The sequence below is a fragment of the Vulpes lagopus genome, chromosome 4 (assembly GCF_018345385.1).
Source record: "Vulpes lagopus strain Blue_001 chromosome 4, ASM1834538v1, whole genome shotgun sequence".
Classification (NCBI taxonomy): domain Eukaryota; kingdom Metazoa; phylum Chordata; class Mammalia; order Carnivora; family Canidae; genus Vulpes; species Vulpes lagopus.
Window position 1 is genome coordinate 49,813,812 of NC_054827.1, and position 19,190 is coordinate 49,833,001.

The following is a 19,190-nucleotide window of genomic DNA, read 5'->3' on the forward strand; positions in this document are numbered from 1 at the left end:
GATCGGAAATGTCAAAGACTGAGGGACAGGTAGGGTGGGGAATCAGCGAATCATCTTGACTGGGCTCTTGAAGTTGCTGGTGGCTTGGAGCTGCAGCTGGTAGGCCATTGGATGGATCTTGAAACCGTAGAGCCTGGGCACAAACTGGTTCGCGGGCCGCTTGGGCCGGTACTCGGGATGCACCATGAAGAGCATGTGAGGGAAACTGGTGCCGAAGTAGGCGCCATCCGTGTGATGGTGCCTCTATGACTTTGGTGTGTACATGTCCATGCACTTGGGGCAGTAGAGCTTCACCATGGCCTCACCTGGGATGTCCGAAAGGCTGATGGGAAGCATTGGATGGTTCTCACAGTACACACGGGGACAGTAGCCAAAGTCTCCCTGCTGGTACTTTTCCAACATCTGGGCGATGCCACGGTTGGTGAGGATATAGCGTGCGTGGATCAATCCATAAAGCATCTCAGCTGCCTGCTCAATCAGGTCGCTCTGGTTGGGGTTGTCTTCCAGCTCTTCATCAGGCTCCAGGTCCAAGGTCATGTCTAGAGCTTATCGAGTTTGTCGTTCCACTGTCAAAAAGAATAAAATCTTGCCATTTGCAGTGATGTAGATGGAGCTAGAATGTATTATACTAAGTGAAACTTGTCAGAGAAAGACAAATGCCATATAATTTCACTCATATGTGAAATTTAAGAAACAAAACAGATAAGGGAGAGAAAAAAAGGAAGAGAAAGTGGCAAATCATAAAAGAGACTCCTAACTATATAGAACAAACTAAGGGTTGCTGGAAGGGAAGTGAGTGGGAGGATGGGGTAAGTGGGTGCTGGGTATTAAGGATAGAACTGGAGGGTATTATGCTGAGTGAAGTAAGTCAATCAGAGAAGGACAAACATTATGTGGTCTCATTCACACAGGGAATATAAAAAAATAGTGAAAGGGAATATAGTAGAAAGGAGAGAAAATGAGTGCAAAATATCAGGGAGGGTGACAGAACATGGGAGACTCACTCTGGGAAACAAACAAGGGATAGTGGAAAGGGAGGTGGGCGGGGGGATGGGGTGACTGGATGATGGGCACTGAGGGGGGCACTTGACAGGATGAGCACTGGGTGTTAAAATATATGTTGGCAAATCAAACTCTAATAAAAATACATACAAAAAAATAAGGATGCTGTGATGAGCATGGGTGCTATATGTAAATGATGAATCACTTAATTCTACTCCTGAAATTAATATTACACTATATGTTAACTAACTAGAATTTAAATTTTTAAAAAAACTAAAAATAAATAAATAAGAAAACATTAAAAAATCATTCTGGACTAGAGACACATGGTAATTTTTTTTCTCTTTCATTTAATTACTAAACTTTTATTTTTTACTTTAGTTATTGGGTGTCAAATGTGTTGTTGCTATAAATGATCTAATCTCTTCAAAAAGTACAAAAAGTAGGGTGTAAATTATATATAAAAATAAAGACTATGTTTGTACCTAAAAAGAGAGTGAAAGAGAGAAAGATTAGGCAACCTGGCATTAGTGTAGACCATGTGTGAACCGATCACACAAAGCCTTTTAAAACTATCTCATGGGTTTACCAAAAGACTCCACCCCAAGATTCCTAGAACTCATACAGCAATTTGGCAGTGTGGCAGGATACAAAATCAATGCCCAGAAGTCAGTAGTATTTCTGTACACTAACAATGAGACTGAAGAAAGAGAAATTAAGGAGTCAATCCCATTTACAATTGCACACAAAAACATAAGATACCTAGGAAGAAACTTAACCAAAGAGGTAAAGGATCTATACCCAAAAAACTACAGAACACTTCCGAAAGAAATTGAGGAAGACACAAAGAGATGGAAAAATATTCCATGCTCATGGATTGGAAGAATTAATATTGTGAAAATGTCAATGCTACCCAGGGCAATTTACACATTTAATGCAATCCCTATCAAAATACCATGGACTTTCTTCAGAGAGTTGGAACAAATCATCTGAAGATTTGTGTGGAATCAGAAAAGACCCCAAATAGCCAGGACAATATTGAAAAAGAAAACCAGAGTTGGGGGCATCACAGTGCCAGATTTCAAGTTGTACTACAGACCTGTAATCATCAAGACAGTGTGGTCCTGGTACAAAAACAGGTACATAGATCAATGGAACAAAATAGAGAACCCAGAAATGGACCCTCAGCTCTATGATCAACTAATATTCGACAAAGCTATACAGGAATAAGGAAAGTCTCCTTAATAAATGGTGATGGGAAAATTGAACATCGACATGCAGAAGAATGAAACTAGACCATTCTCTTACACTAGACACCAAGATAAACTCAAAATGGATGAAAGATCTAAATGTGAGACAAGAATCCATCAAAATCTTAGAGGACATCACAGGCAACACCCTTTTTGAACTTGGCCACGGCAATTTCTTGCAAGATATATCCATGAAGGCAAGAGAAACAAAAGCCAAAATGAACTATTGGGACTTCACCAAGGTAAAAAGCTTCTGCACAGCAAAAGAAACAGTCAACAAAACTAAAAGACAACCTACAGAATGGGAGAAGATATTTGCAAATGACCTATCAGATAAAGGATTGGTATCCAAGGTCTATAAAGAACTTATTAAACTCAACACCAAAGAAAAAAACAAACAATCCAATCATGAAGTGGGCAAAAGACATGAACAGAAATCTCACAGAGGAAGACACAGACATGGCCAACAAGCACATGAGAAAATGCTCCGCATCACTGGCCATCAGGGAAATACAAATCAAAACCACAATGTGATACCACCTCACACCAGTGAGAATGGGGAAAATTAACAAGGCAGGAAACCACAGATGTTGGAGAGGATGCGGAGAAAGGGAACCCTCCTGCACTGTTGGTGGGAATGTGAACTGGTGTAGCCACTCTGGAATACTGTGTGGAGGTTCCTCAAAGAGTTGAAAATAGATCCCTATGACCCAGCAATTGCACTGCTGGATATTTACCCCAAAGATACAGATGCAGTGAAATGCCGGGACACCTGCACCCCGATGTTTATAGCAACAATGTCCACAGTAGCCAAACTGTGGAAGGAGCCTTGGTGTCCATCGAAAGATGAATGGATAAAGAAGCTGTGGTCTATGTATACAATGGAATATTACTCAGCCATTAGAAACGACAAACAGGGACAGCCTGGGTGACTCAGTGGTTTAACGCTGCCTTCAGCCTGGGGCCTGATCCTGGAGACCTGGAATTGAGTCCCATGTCGGGCTCCCTGCATGTAGCCTGCTTCTCCCTCTGCCTGTGTCTCTGCCTCTCTCTCTCTCTCTCTCTCTCTCTGTCTGTCTCTGTCTCTCATGAATAAATAAATAAAATCTGTAAAAAAAAAGAAAGAAAAAGAAAGAAAGAAAGAAAGAAAGAAAGAAAGAAAGAAAGAAAGAAAGAAGAAAGAAAAAAAGAAAGAAAAAAAGAAAGAAAGGAAAGAAAGAAAAGAAATGACAAATACCCACCATTTGCTTCAACGTGGATGGACTGGAGGGTATTATGCTGAGTGAAGTAAGTCAATCGGAGGAGGACAAACATTATATGGTCTCATTCATTTGGGGAATATAAATAATAGTGAAAGGAAATAGAAGGGAAGGGAGAAGAAATGTGTGGGAAATATCAGAAAGGGAGACAGAACATGAAGACTCCTAACTCTGGGAAACGAACTAGGGGTGGTGGAAGGGGAGGAGGGCGGGGGTGGGGGTGAATGGGTGATGGGCACCGAGGGGGGCACTTGATGGGATGAGCACTGGATGTTATTCTGTATGTTAGCAAATTGAACACCAATTAAAAATAAATTTATTATTAAAAAAAGAACATTGTATAGTTTCATTCATATGGGGAATATAAAAAATAGTGAAAGGGATTATAGGGGAAAGGAGAGAAAATGAGTGGGAAATATCAGAGAGGGAGACAGAACATGACAGATTCCTAACTCTGGGAAACAAACCAGGGGTAGTGGAAGGGGAGGTGGACGGGGGGTTGGGGTAACTGCAAGACTGGCACTGAGGGGGGCACTTGATGGGATGAGCACTGGGTGTTACACTATATGTTGGCAAATCACACTCCAATAAAAATATACAAAAAAACAAAACTATCTCATGGGTTTAAATGTGCCTAAAAATTTCATAAGGGAAGAATACAGACAGAATACCTGATCAAAAAAAAATAAAAAATCCTAGTCATAGAAAATCCCCAAAATATGTTTTACTTCAGGAATGGCAACATTAGGAGGTCTGTGGACCAACACCCCAGTGAAACTGGCAAAAATTCTTTTAAAAACAACCATATAGAAAACATCTGCAATTGTGCTAGGGTCATGCAGCAAGAGACTATTTATTCATGAAAAGCTACCAAAGATGGACCAAATCTACTAATCTACTAAATCCATAAGAATAGCAAATGTTTTCAACATTTGATCTGCAGCATACTTGCTTCCCCATCCAAGTTCAGCATGATAGAGACTACATTCAAGGTCGGTGTGACCAGAACACAGGGTTTCTATTACCGTCCAGGACCCAGTGGAGGGCTATGGTATCTTTCTGGGAGGGGCTTCTACCAGCATTTCTCATTCCCCATAGTCATATATTACCAGGACTAAATTTCAGGCAGATGCAGCCTTTGATCTAGCTACCTAGTGTCTGTCTACCTAGTGTCTACTCATGCACCAACAATATCAAGAGTAACATTATATAAACAATCCAATCAAAAGGCAGAGATTTTCATACTGGAGTAATAAAAATACATCCAAGTATCTGTTGTCTAAAGGAGAAACACATCAAATTCAAATATACAAATTGAAAGTAAAGGACAGAAAAATATTTTTATGTAAATAGCAACCATAAGTAAGCTGGAGCTATCCTAATACCAGACCAAAGATACTTAAATTTTTTTAAGTTATATATACACATGTATACTATGGAATATTACTCAGCCATTAGAAATGACAAATACCCACCATTTGCTTCGACGTGGAGGGACCTGGAGGGTATTATGCTGAGTGAAATAAGTCAATCAGAAAAGGACAAACATTATATGGTCTCATTCATTTGGGGAATATAAAAATTAGTGAAAGAGAATAAAGGGAAAGGAGAGAAAATGAGTGAAAATATCAGTGAGGGTGACAAAACATGAGAGACACCTAACTCTGGGAAATGAACAAGGAGTAGTGGAAGGGGAGGTGGGCGGGGGGTTGGGGTGACTGGGTGATGGGCACTGAGGGGAACACTTGTCAGGATGAGCACTGGGTGTTATGCTATATGTTGGCAAATTGAACATCAATAAAAAATAAAAAATAGTTAAAAATATAAAAAAATAAAAAATAAAAGTATCTGGACAAGGAAAAAAGTTTATATATACATACATATATTTTAATTATTTGTGTATACACACACACAAATTCATATTTGAATTTATATTTGAAATATGCACAAAATTCATATTTGTGTGTATGTGTATATACACATATATACACAAATATACACAAATATATATATAACTATATATATACATATAACTAGAGATATATGTAGACTTTTATAATGAGCCCAAGACCAGATGACTTCAATAATGAATTTTACCAAATCTTTAAAGAATTAACACCAATCCTTCTCAACCCCTTCCAAAAGATAGAAAAAGAGGAAATACTTCTGACATACTCTATGAGGCAATATTAGCCTGATACCATGGCCAAAGACATCACAAGGAAAAGCAAAACAAAACTACATACCAATGTTGCTTACGAACACAAATGGAAAAACGTTCAACAAAATAGTAGAAAACTATTATCTGGCAACATGTTAAAAGGCTTACACACCATGACCAAGCAGGAATAGAGAATCAATCTATGTAATATATCATATTAACAGAATTTTAAAAAGCAATGACATGGACATCCATATGCAGAAAAATGAATCTAGATACAGACCGTATACCTTTCAAAAAATAATAACTCAAAATGTATCTTAGTGTAAAAGACAAAACTATAGAACTCCTAGAAAATAACATAAGAAAAAAATCTCAAAGACTTTGGGTTAAGGTGATGATGTTTTAGATACAACATCGACATAGCCCATGAAGAAAAAAATAGATAAGTTGGACTTCATTGAAAGTAAAAAGTTATGCTCTGCAAAAGACACTGTAAAGAGGATGAAAGACAACCACAGACTGGGAGAAAATATTTGCAAAAAGATATATATATGATAAAAGACTATTATCCAAAATACACAAGGAACTCCTAAAGCTTCTACAATCAGAAGACAAACCACCCAATTTAAAAATTGGGCAAAACATCTGAACAGATTTCTCACCAAAGGAAACAAACAGCTGGCAAATAAATGTATGGAAATACACTCAGCATCACAAATCGTTAGAGAAATACAAATTAAAACAACAGTAAGATACCATTACACACCTATTAAAATGGGTAAAGCCCAAAACACTGACAGCACCAAATCCAGACAAGGCTGTAGAACAAAAAGAGCTCTCATTCAATTGCTGGTGGGAAAGCAAAATAGTAGGACTAGAATTTGCATCAATAAGTCAACCATGTACTCCATAGCATCTTTATGCTCAGGGTACTAAGTCAGGCACCAGAGATCCTGTGTTTTGACAATAACTAATACTCTTGATTGCTTATTTTCTCTAGAAAGATCCACATTTATTAGCTGAGAACCTATACATAGATTATACATTCTCAGTAAATAGTCATGACAATACTCAATGGTAAGCATCATTATCATTTCCATTGTAAAGATAAGCAAACTTGGATCTCACAGAGGTGAAGTAATCTGCCTGAGTGTAAATGATATAAAAGTACAGAGAAGAGAGTAAACTTGCAGGGGAGGAGCCAGAATCCTGAAAGATAATGAAATATGCAGGATCTTCTCTCCCAGGTCTAGTAGGCATTTTCTGGAACATGAAGAAGAGGAAGGGAATAAGTAGATAAAGGCGTATTTGATTTTGCTGACCTTTCAAACATATTCACTAAGATGATCTGTGTGGCCATTTTTTTCTGTCAAGTCAATTTCCAGGAAATTCCAAAAGAATTTTAAGACAATGAATCATCTCTGGAAACTAATCATGAGCTTGGTGAGGTGAATCCTCACCTAGGACCAAGAGGTAGGTCCTAGGGTTCAGATGTAGTTAGTTCCTCATCTCAACTGATCATTCTCATCTCAATCTCATGAAAATGTGATCAAAATGCTTAGCATTCACACTGCCTCAATAAATGATAGCTGCTAGTGTAGTATAGGATAGAATATTGTCCCATTATATTACTGTTCATCATTGTGTTGACCTTAAAAATAAAAGTCAGTTATTTTACCAGCAAAAATGAATTTATTCAGGAATAGCAAAGAATTGCAATTTGGGATAAGTAAGCTACAGGAAAAACTATGGTCTAGTCCAACAAAAAAAGGGAGAAGGATGTTATTTTATGGAAAAGACAGAGAAAGTTGGGAGTGGTTGTTTTATTTTTTATTTTTATTTTTTTAATTTATGATAGTCACAGAGAGAGAGAGGCAGAGACACAGGCAGAGGGAGAAGCAGGCTCCATGCACCGGGAGCCCAATGTGGGATTCGATCCCGGGTCTCCAGGATCATGCCCCAGGCCAAAGGCAGGCACCAAACCGCTGTGCCACCCAGGGATCCAATGGGAGTGGTTGTTTTAAACAGAAGTCCAGTGGAGAAAAACAAAAATTCAGCATAATGGTAATTTCTCTTTCGCTGAGTTGCTGGGGTAGTTGATTGCCTGTAGGAGATGCAATATATATATTTTTTTTTTAAAAAAAAAAAAAGGAGATGCAATATATATTGTTTTCTGTTGGAGCCTGTAATTGACTATTCTCTCTTGCTGACAATTTTTCTATTCAAATCTATAATTGACAACTTTTCCTGTGATTGACATCAAGTGTCACAGCATGAAAACTGTCACTTCTAGCCTACCCACTCCATTATAGTGATGTTTCCTTTTATTAATTTTCACAATTGCTGCCTGAGAGTTAAATCATAAATTCAGTCTGCAATGGGCTGAACCAGATATTTGTAAATTCATATCAGAGAGAATATGTTCTAGTCCAATAAGGATCTTTCAAATTTCTTGACCATGACCAATTTTAAGAAATAGAATTTCACATTATGATCTAATACATACACACACATGAGTGAAATAACTTTTACAGCATAATACTTAATTCTACATGAAATCTGGTATTTTCTACTTTATTTCCCCTTCTGTTTGTGCTATTATTGCTGCTGTTGCTGTTTTCCTGTACTGAGGGACAGAAAGCACAGTAATTAAGATCACAGAATCTGGGGCCAGTCCAACCAGGTTTAACACTCAGATTTCAAGTTGTAGGATATAAAATTAACATAAAAAATCAATTGCTACTCTATACGCTAAGGATGAAACATATGAAAAAACTTAAAATTATGCCATTTATAACAACATCAAAAACAAAATATTTATAAATAAATTTAACAAAGGAAATGGAAGATCTGTACAATAAAAACTACAAGATTTAGCTGGAAGAATTTGAGAATGACAAACAAATGGAAAGGCATTCTGTATTCTTTGATTGGAAAAAATTAATATTGTTAAAATGTCCATACCACCCAACACCATCTATAGATTCAATGCAATTTCCATGAAAATACCAATGGCATTCCTGAAAGAAATAGAAGAAATATATATCCTAAAATTTGCATGAACCACAAAGGATGTGGAGTAGCCAAAGCAATCCTGAGGAAACAAGAGAGAAGCTGAAGATATCAGAAGATATCACACTTCTTGATTTCAAACTATACTACAAAGCTACATTAAAATACCAGTTTGGTCCTGGCACCAAAATGGATAATGGAACAGAGTAGAGAGCCCAGAATTGAACCCCTGCTTAAGTGGTCAACTAATACTCAACAAGGCAGCTAGGAATCCCCAATGGGAAAAAGTCTCTTTAACAAACGATGTTGGGAGAACTGAACAAACACATGGAGAGCAATGGAATTGACCTCTCTCTTATGCCATTCACAAAATTTAAATAGAAATGGTTCAGTTTCAAATATAAGACCTGGTACTATAAAACTCCTGGAAGAAAATATAGAGAAGAATCTCCTTGACACTGGTCGTGGCAATGATTTTTTCCATATGCCACCAAAATCAACAAATGGGACTACATCAAACAAAAACTTTTGCAAAGCAAAAATATAAATAAATAAAGACCAAAATTAAAAGACAATTTACAGAATGGGAGAAAAAAAATTTCAAACCATATATCAGATAAGGACTTAATATCCAAAATATATAAAGAACTCTTATAACTTAAAATAAAAAATAATATAATTTTAAAATATGTTTTAAAAGACTAAATAGATATTTTTCCAAAGAAGACATCCAAATGGCCAACTGGTACATGAAAAAAATGTGCAACATCACCACCAATCATCGGGGAAATGCGAGTCAAAACCACAATGAGGGGGGAGGGGCATGATGGCGGAAGAGTAGGGTCCCCAAATCACCTGTCCCCACCAAATTACCTAGATAACCTTCAAATCATCCTGAAAAATCTACAAATTCGGCCTGAGAATTAAAGAGAGACCAGCTGGAACGCTACAGTGAGAAGAGTTCGCGCTTCTATCAAGGTAAGAAGACGAGGAAAAAGAAATAAAGAAACAAAAGGCCTCCAAGGGGGAGGGGCCCCGCGAGGAGCCGGGCTGAGGCCGGGGCGATTGTCCCCAGGACAGGAGAGCCCCGTCCCGGAGGAGCAGGAGCTGCACCGACCTTCCCGGGCGGAAAGGCGCCCGCAGGGAGTTGGAGCAGGAGGGAGGGGATGCCCTCGGGCTCCCGGGGACACTAACAGGCACCTGCGCCCCGGGGAGAGTGCGCCGAGCTCCCTAAAGGGCTACAGCGTGCAAGGCTGGACCCGGGAGTAGCTCCGAGGGGCTCGGGCAGCGGCTCCGCGGAGAGGGGGTTGCGCGGCCCTGGGAGCAGCTCGGAGGGGCTCCGGCGGTGGCTCCGCGGAGAGGGGGCTGCCCGCCGGGAGCGCGAATCCAACAGCGCAACCCGGGAGCACTGGGCGCCGGGGACACAGCCCGGGATCCGGCCTCCCCCGGGACAGGCAGAGGCCGGAGGGTCCAGGACAGCAAGGACGCTCCTGCCCCGAGCTGAGCAGATCAGCGGCCCCGCGCCCGAGCATCCAGGCCCCTGCACCGAGAGCTCTGTAGATACTGTGGGAGCTGAATCCAGAGATCCAGAGCTGGCCGCCGCCACTGTGGTTGTTCCTCCTGGGGCCTCACGGGGAAACAACCCCTACTGAGCCCTGCACCAGGCAGGGGGCAGAGCAGCTCCCCCAAGTGCTTACACCTGAAAATCAGCGCAACAGGCCCCTCCCCCAGAAGACCAGCTAGAGGACAAGTTCCAAGGGAAGGCAAGGGACTTAAAGTATACAGAAACAGAAGATACTCCCCCGTATTGTTGGGGTTTTTTTGTTTTTTTTTTTGTTGTTGTTGTTGTTCTTTTTTTTCTTTTTGATTTCTGTTTGCTTCCACCACCCTTTTTTTCCCCTTTCTTTCTTTTTCTTTCTCTTTTTCTTCCCTTTTCTTTTCTTTTTTTCTTCCTTTTTTCTTTTTCTCTTTTCTTTCCTTCTTTCTCTCTTCTTCTCCTTTTCCCAATACAACTTATTTTTGGCCACTCTGCAGTGAGCAAAATGACTAGAAGGAAAACCTCACCTCAAAAGAAAGAATCAGAAACAGTCCTCTCTCCCACAGAGTTACAAAATCTGGATTACAATTCAATGTCAGAAAGCCAATTCAGAAGCACTATTATAAAGCTACTGGTGGCTCTAGAAAAAAACATAAAGGACTCAAGAGACTTCATGACTGCAGAATTTAGATCTAATCAGGCAGAAATTAAAAATCAATTGAATGAGATGCAATCCAAACTACAAGTCCTAAGGACGAGGGTTAACGAGATGGAAGAACGAGTGAGTGACATAGAAGACAAGTTGGTGGCAAAGAGGGAAACTTTTAAACAATTAAAAGACCATGAAGAGGGATCCCTGGGTGGCGCAGCAGTTTAGCACCTGCCTTAGGCCCAGGGCGCGATTCTGGAGACCCGGGATCGAATCCCACGTCGGGATTCCGGTGCATGGAGCCTGCTTCTCCCTCTGCCTATGTCTCTGCCTCTCTCTCTCTCTCTGTGACTATCATAAAGAAATAAAAATTTAAAAAAAAGACCATGAAGATAGATTAAGGGAAATAAACGACAGCCTGAGGAAGAAAAACCTACGTTTAATTGGGGTTCCCGAGGGCGCCGAAAGGGACAGAGGGCCAGAATATGTATTTGAACAAATCATACCTGAAAACTTTCCTAATCTGGGAAGGGAAACAGGCATTCAGATCCAGGAAATAGAGAGATACCCCCCTAAAATCAATAAAAACCGTTCAACACCTCGACATTTAATAGTTAAGCTTGCAAATTCCAAAGATAAAGAGAAGATCCTTAAAGCAGTAAGAGACAAGAAATCCCTGACTTTTATGGGGAAGAGTATTAGAGTAAGAGCAGACCTCTCCACAGAGACCTGGCAGGCCAGAAAGGACTGACAGGATATATTCAGGGTCCTAAATGAGAATAACATGCAACCAAGAATACTTTATCCAGCAAGGCTCTCATTCAAAATGGAAGGGGGGATAAAGAGCTTCCAAGACAGGCAGAAACTGAAAGAATATGTGACTTCCAAAGAGCTCTGCAAGAAATTTTAAGGGGGACTCTTAAAATTCCCCTTTAAGAAGAAGTCCAGTGGAACAATCCACAAAAACAAGGACTGAATAGATATCAGGATGACACTAAACTCATATCTTTCAATAGTAACTCTGAATGTGAACGGGCTTACTGACCCCATCAAAAGGCGCAGGGTTTCAGACTGGATAAAAAAGCAGGACCCATCTATTTGCTGTCTACAAGAGACTCATTTTAGACAGAAGGACACCTACAGCCTGAAAATAAAAGGTTGGAGAACCATTTGCCATTCAAATGGTTCAAATACCATTTCAAAAGAAAGCAGGGGTAGCCATCCTCATATCAGATACACTAAAATTTATCCCAAAGATTGTAGTGAGAGATGAAGAGGGACACTATATCATACTTAAAGGATCTATCTAACAAGAGGACTTAACAATCCTCAATATATATGCCCCGAATGTGGGAGCTGCCAAATATATAAATCAATTAATAACCAAAGTGAAGAAAACTCAGATAATAATACACTTATACTTGGTGACTTCAATCTAGCTCTTTCTACACTCGATAGGTCTTCTAAGCACAACATCTCCAAAGAAACGAGAGCTTTAAATGATACACTGGACCAGATGGATTTCACAGATCTACAGAACTTTACATCCAAACTCAACTGAATACACATTCTTCTCAAGTGCACACAGAACTTTCTCCAGAATAGACCACATACTGGGTCACAAATTGGGTCTGAACTGACACCAAAAGATTGGGATCATCCCTTGCATATTCTCAGACCATAATGCCTTGAAATTAGAACTAAATCACAACAAGAAGTTTGGAAGGACCTCAAACACGTGGAGGTTAAGGACCATCCTGCTAAAAGATGAAAGGGTCAACCAGGAAATTAAGAAAGAATTAAAAAGATTCATGGAAACCAATGAGAATGAAGATACAACCGTTCAAAATCTTTGGGATGCAGCAAAAGCAGTCCTAAGGGGGAAATACATCGCAATACAAGCATCCATTCAAAAACTGGAAAGAACTCAAATACAAAAGCTAACCTTACACATAAAGGAGCTAGAGAAAAAACAGCAAATAGATCCTACACCCAGAAGAAGAAGAGAGTTAATAAAGATTTGAGCAGAACTCAATGAAATCAAGACCAGAAGAACTGTGGAACAGATCAACAAAACCAGGAGGTGGTTCTTTGAAAGAATTAATAAGATGGATAAACCATTAGCCAGCCTTATTAAAAAGAAGAGAGAGAAGACTCAAATTAATAAAATCATGAATGAGAAAGGAGAGAGCACTACCAACACCAAGGAAATACAAACGATTTTAAAAACATATTATGAACAGCTATACGCCAATAAATTAGGCAATCTAGAAGAAATGGACGCATTCCTGGAAAGCCACAAATTACCAAAACTGGAACAGGAAGAAATAGAAAACGTGAACAGGACAATAACCAGGGAGGAAATTGAAGCAGTCATCAAAAACCTCCCAAGACACAAAAGTCCAGGGCCAGATGGCTTCCCAGGGGAATTCTATCAAACGTTTAAAGAAGAAATCATACCTATTCTACTAAAGCTGTTTGGAAAGACAGAAAGAGATGGAGTACTTCCAAATTCGTTCTATGAGGCCAGCATCACCTTAATTCCAAAACCTGACAAAGACCCCACCAAAAAGGAGAATTACAGACCAATATCCCTGATGAACATGGATGCAAAAATTCTGAAAAGATACTAGCCAATAGGATCCAACAGCACGTTAAGAAAATTATTCACCATGACCAAGTAGGATTTATCCCCGGGACACAAGGCTGGTTCAACACTCGTAAAACAATCAATGTGATTCATCATATCAGCAAGAGAAAAACCAAGAACCATATGATCCTCTCATTAGATGCAGAGAAAGCATTTGACAAAATACAGCATCCATTCCTGATCAAAACTCTTCAGAGTGTAGGGATAGAGGGAACATTCCTCGACATCTTAAAAGCCATCTACGAAAAGCCCACAGCAAATATCATTCTCAATGTGGAAGCACTGGGAGCCTTTCCCCTAAGATCAGGAACAAGACAGGGATGTCCACTCTCACCACTGCTATTCAACACACTACTGGAAGTCCTAGCCTCAGCAATCAGACAACGAAAAGACATTAAAGGCATTCAAATTGGCAAAGAAGAAGTCAAACTCTCCCTCTTCGCCGATGACATGATACTCTACATAGAAAACCCAAAAGCCTCCACCCCAAGATTGCTAGAACTCATACAGCAATTTGGTAGCATGGCAGGATACAAAATCAATGCCCAGAAATCAATGGCATTTCTATACACTAACAATGAGACTGAAGAAAGAGAAATTAAGGAGTCAATCCCATTTACAATTGCACCCAAGAGCATAAAATACCTAGGAATAAACCTAACTAAGGAGGTAAAGGATCTATACCCTAAAAACTATAGAACACTTCTGTAAGAAATTGAGGAAGACACAAAGAGATGGAAAAATATTCCATGCTCATGGATTGGCAGGATTAATAATGTGAAAATGTCGATGTTACCCAGGGCGATTTACACGTTTAATGCAATCCCTATCAAAATGCCATGGACTTTCTTCAGAGACTTAGAACAAATTATTTTAATTGTGTGGAATCAGAAAAGACCCCGAATAGCCAGGGGAATATTAAAAAAGAAAACCATATCTGGAGCATCACAATGCCAGATTTCAGGTTGTACTATAAAGCTGTGGTCAAGACAGTGTGGTACTGGCACAAAAACAGACACATAGATCAATGGAACAGAATAGAAAACCCAGAAGTAGACCCTCAACTTTATGGTCAACTAATATTCGACAAAGGAGGAAAGATGATCCACTGGAAGAAAGACAGTCTCTTCAATAAATGGTGCTGGGAAAATTGGACATCCACATGCAGAAGAATGAAACTAGACCACTCTCTTTCACCATACACAAAGATAAACTCAAAATGGATGAGAGATCTAAATGTGAGACAAGATTCCATCAAAATCCTAGAGGAGAACACAGGCAACACCCTTTTTGAACTTGGCCACAGTAACTTCTTGCAAGATACAGCCAGGAAGGCAAAAGAAACAATAGCAAAAATGAACTATTGGGACTTCATCAAGATAAGAAGCTTTTGCACAGCAAAGGATACAGTCAACAAAACTAAAAGACAACCTACAGAATGGGAGAAGATACTTGCAATGAAGTGTCAGATAAAGGGCTAGTTTCCAAGATCTATAAAGAACTTATTAAACTCAACACCAAAGAAACAAACAATCCAATCATGAAATGGCCAAAAGACATGAAGAGAAATCTCACAGAGGAAGACATGGACATGGCCAACATGCACATGAGAAAATGCTCTGCATCAGTTGCCATCGGGGAAATACAAATCAAAACCACAATGAGATACCACCTCACACCAGTGAGAATGGGGAAAATTAACAAGGCAGGAAACCACAAATGTTGGAGAGGATGTGGAGAAAAGGGAACCCTCTTACACTGCTGGTGGGAATATGAACTGGTGTAGCCACTCTGGAAAACTGTGTGGAGGTTCCTCAAAGAGTTAAAAATAGACCTGCCCTACCACCCAGCAATTGCACTGTGGGGATTTACCCCAAAGATTCAGATGCAATGAAACGCTGGGACAGCTGCACCCCGATGTTTATAGCAGCAATGTCCACAATAGCCAAACTGTGGAAGGAGCCTCGGTATCCATCAAAAGACGAATGGATAAAGAAGATGTGGTTTATGTATACAATGGAATATTACTCAGCCATTAGAAATGACAAATACCCACCATTTGCTCCGACGTGGATGGACCTGGAGGGTATTATGCTGAGTGAAGTAAGTCAGTCGGAGATGGACAAACAGTGTATGTTCTCATTCATTTGGGGAATATAAATAATAGTGAAAGGGAATATAAGGGAAGGGAGAAGACATGTGTGGGAAATATCAGGAAGGGAGACAGAACATAAAGACTCCTAACTCTGGGAAACGAACTAGGTATGGTGGAAGGGGAGGAGGGCGGGGGGTGGGGGGGAATGGGTGACGGGCACTGAGGGGGACACTTGACGGGATGAGCACTGGGTGTTTTTCTGTATGTTGGTAAATTGAACACCAATAAAAAACAAATTTATTATTAAAAAAAATAAAACAAGAAAAATATTAAGATGAATTAAAATACCTAATGATTCAAAAATTAGTAATATACTTCTAAAGTAACTTTTGAATCAATCCAGTCATTCCATTCCCTAAGTATATATGCTAAAGAAATCAATGTATGTTTATCAGAAATATGTTCATAACAGTTTGTGTATAATGACCTGAAACAAGAAATAAACCAAATTGCCACCAGTAAAAGAGTAAGTAAATCATGATATATTCATATAATGGAATTCCAAACAATAAAAAAGAATGAAATATTGTTAAATCTTTTTTTTTTTAATTTTTTTTCTTTATTTATTTATGATAGTCACAGAGAGAGAGAGAGAGAGGCAGAGACACAGGCGGAGGGAGAAGCAGGCTCCATGCACCGGGAGCCTGACGTGGGATTCGATCCCGGGTCTCCAGGATCGCGCCCTGAGCCAAAGGCAGGCGCCAAACCGCTGCGCCACCCAGGGATCCCCTGAAATATTGTTAAACAGGACATGTATGACTCCTACAGATATTAAAAGTCAAGAAAGTCTGACACATAGAGTACATGCTGGATGATTCTGTTTATACAAATGTAAAACTTGTCTCTGATAATGCAAATCAATCTAGTGGTTATCTCTTGGAAGTGGTATATTGATGTGAAGGGGCACAAGAGAACTCTGGGGTGATGTAAATGTTTTATATGTTGATGGTGGTTACACAGACATATGGATATGTAAAATTCATCTAGAGGTATTAAAATTTGTGCATCTTAGAGTGTATAAGTTAGGCCTTGTTAAAGAAATATTTAAAATAAAGGAACTGAAATAATTCAGTGCCTATAAAAATAAAAAAATGAAATACTTCAAAAACAATTCGGACAAGATCAAATGTATAGCTTTGCATTCTTTCTTTGTTAAGGGGTAATAACTATAAATAAAGGAATCTAATATTGATCTTCAAATGTTGTAAAATGATAAAATAAGAAAAAATTAACAGAGGTAAAAGTTAATTATGATTAAAAGAAATAAAAAGTAAAGGTATAAAAAAAAAACCACAATGAGATTTCAATTCACACTCATTGGAACAGTTATTATCAAGAAAACAAGAGATAGGGGGACACCTGGGTGTCTCAGTGGTTGGGCATCTGCCTTCAGCTCAGGGGGTGATCCCGGAGACCTGAGATCATGTCCCACATCAGGCTCCTTGCATGGAGCCTGCTTCTCCCTCTGCCTGTGTCTCTGCCTCTGTGTCTCTCATGAAAAAATAAATACAATCTTTAAAGAAAAAAAAGGAAAAGGAAACAAGAAATAACAAATGCTGGCAAGTATGTGAAGAAAAGGGAACTCCTATACTGTTGGTAGAAATGTAAATTGGTTCAACCCCTATGAAAAACAGTATGGAGTTTCCTCAAATAATTAAAAATACACCCACCATATAATCCAGCAATTCCATTATGGGTCTATACCCAAAGGAAATAAAAACAAGATATTGAATAAATATACAAATTACCCTGTTTATTGGAGCACTATTCACAATAGCCAAGATATAGAAGCAATCTAAGTGTCTAACAACAGATGAATGGATAAAGCAGAGGTTTGAATGTGTGTATTTTCAAATAGTATTTGAAATATTATTTAGCAATGATAAAGAAGGATAGATAACCTGCCGTTTGCAACAGGGATAGACCTGAAGAGTGTTATGCTAAGTGAAATAAGTCAGAGAGACTAAGACAAGTACTGTATGATATCAGTCACATGTGGAATTGTAAAAAGACAAACTTAATTTAAAAAAATGCCAAACTTATAAAAATAGAAAATAAAATAATGATTACCAGGGAAGAAGGGTGGGGAGACAGGATAGATACTGTTTAAGGGTAAAAATCTACAAGTAGTAAATAACATTAGTAATATAATCCACAATACCTTGAATGTAGACAACAATATTGTATTATGATCATCCAACTTGCTAAGATACTAGATCTTAATTATTCCAACTACTAAAAAGAAAGGATAATTATGTAATGTGAGGGGGTGGTAATTATCACTACAATGGTCATCATATTATAATATGTAAATGTAACATATTGTACACCTTAAACTTACACAAGGTTACATATCAATATATTTCAATTAAAATAAATGAGTATCCCAGTTCTGTCAGGTGCTAGCTGTGTGACTTAAGGGCTTTGTACCTCAGGCATCTGCTCAGGGGTAGATATGAAGATTAAATGAGGAAATACACAAAGAGCACTTAGACTGAGCTCAACAGTGAGGGATATGTACATGTTTGTACTAATTTGTACTAGCTTTCTCAAAGCTAGTCAAGACACACTATATTGATTTCATGACCCAGTAACAAGTCAAACCCAGCAGTTAAGAAACATAGACTATGCTATAACCTAGACTGTATCCTTCAGATCACAAGCCACACAGCACTCAAAAGGCAAAGTGCCTATAGCCTGTATCAGCAGGCTCTCCAAGCCAGCAGCTGGCACAGCAGGAGCCTGATGCACAGACAGTGATGCCATGATGTCTGCACCCTCACCATAGTACTCTCACCAGGACACCTTAAGAACTGCTCTATCTAAGTGCTTGCCCACAAGGAGTCTGTTCTAGAATGGAAAAGACGCATCCATGAGAAATATGTTGCTCCTATGACAACATAAAAGGGGATATGTTGATGGTAAGATTTCCTTCTTCTGCCAATTATGGCCAGAGACAGGGAATTGGGAGCCTGTTGCCAGGGGAGAAGAGGTCTGCTGAAATGCTCCCCCTTTCTTTCTAAGAAGAGTGCCTCAACACAATGGGAAAAGATAGGGGCCAAAGAGGGCCATCCTGCAAAGATTCCCTGATCAAACTCCAGCCAGGTTACTCTGAGCCCTCTTCTGGACTGACCTCAGCCCCGGCCTATAAAGACCTGAACAAAACACGAACATAATCCCTAAAAATTCAAGCCTGTATTGCTAGAAAAACCCCAAGCCCCTTAAAATGCCTTCCTGAGAAAACTTAAGGCTGCAAAGGAGTTAATGGTTTGTGGCAGTCAGCCAGCCTGAAGCTAGGGCCACTGTCCCCTCACCTCTATGGGAGAAGCCTTTGCCACATGCACCAGTTAGCAAACTCAGGTGGCTTTAATGTGGATCAATGCCCTCTTCCCTATTTGTGTAAGTTTTCACTTCCCTGACTCTGTTCAAGTCCCCCATTTCCCCTCCGTACTCCTTCAATTCTGTCTTCAAAATGCCCAGTCACCTCTGCACAAATCAAACTTGAGTTCAGT

At 39.4% G+C, this 19,190-nt stretch overlaps 1 pseudogene; it reads right to left on the reverse strand.

Annotated features, from left to right (window-relative positions):
- The window catches only part of LOC121488729, a 33,070-nt pseudogene continuing 13,880 nt past the window's right edge, over positions 1 to 19,190 (reverse strand).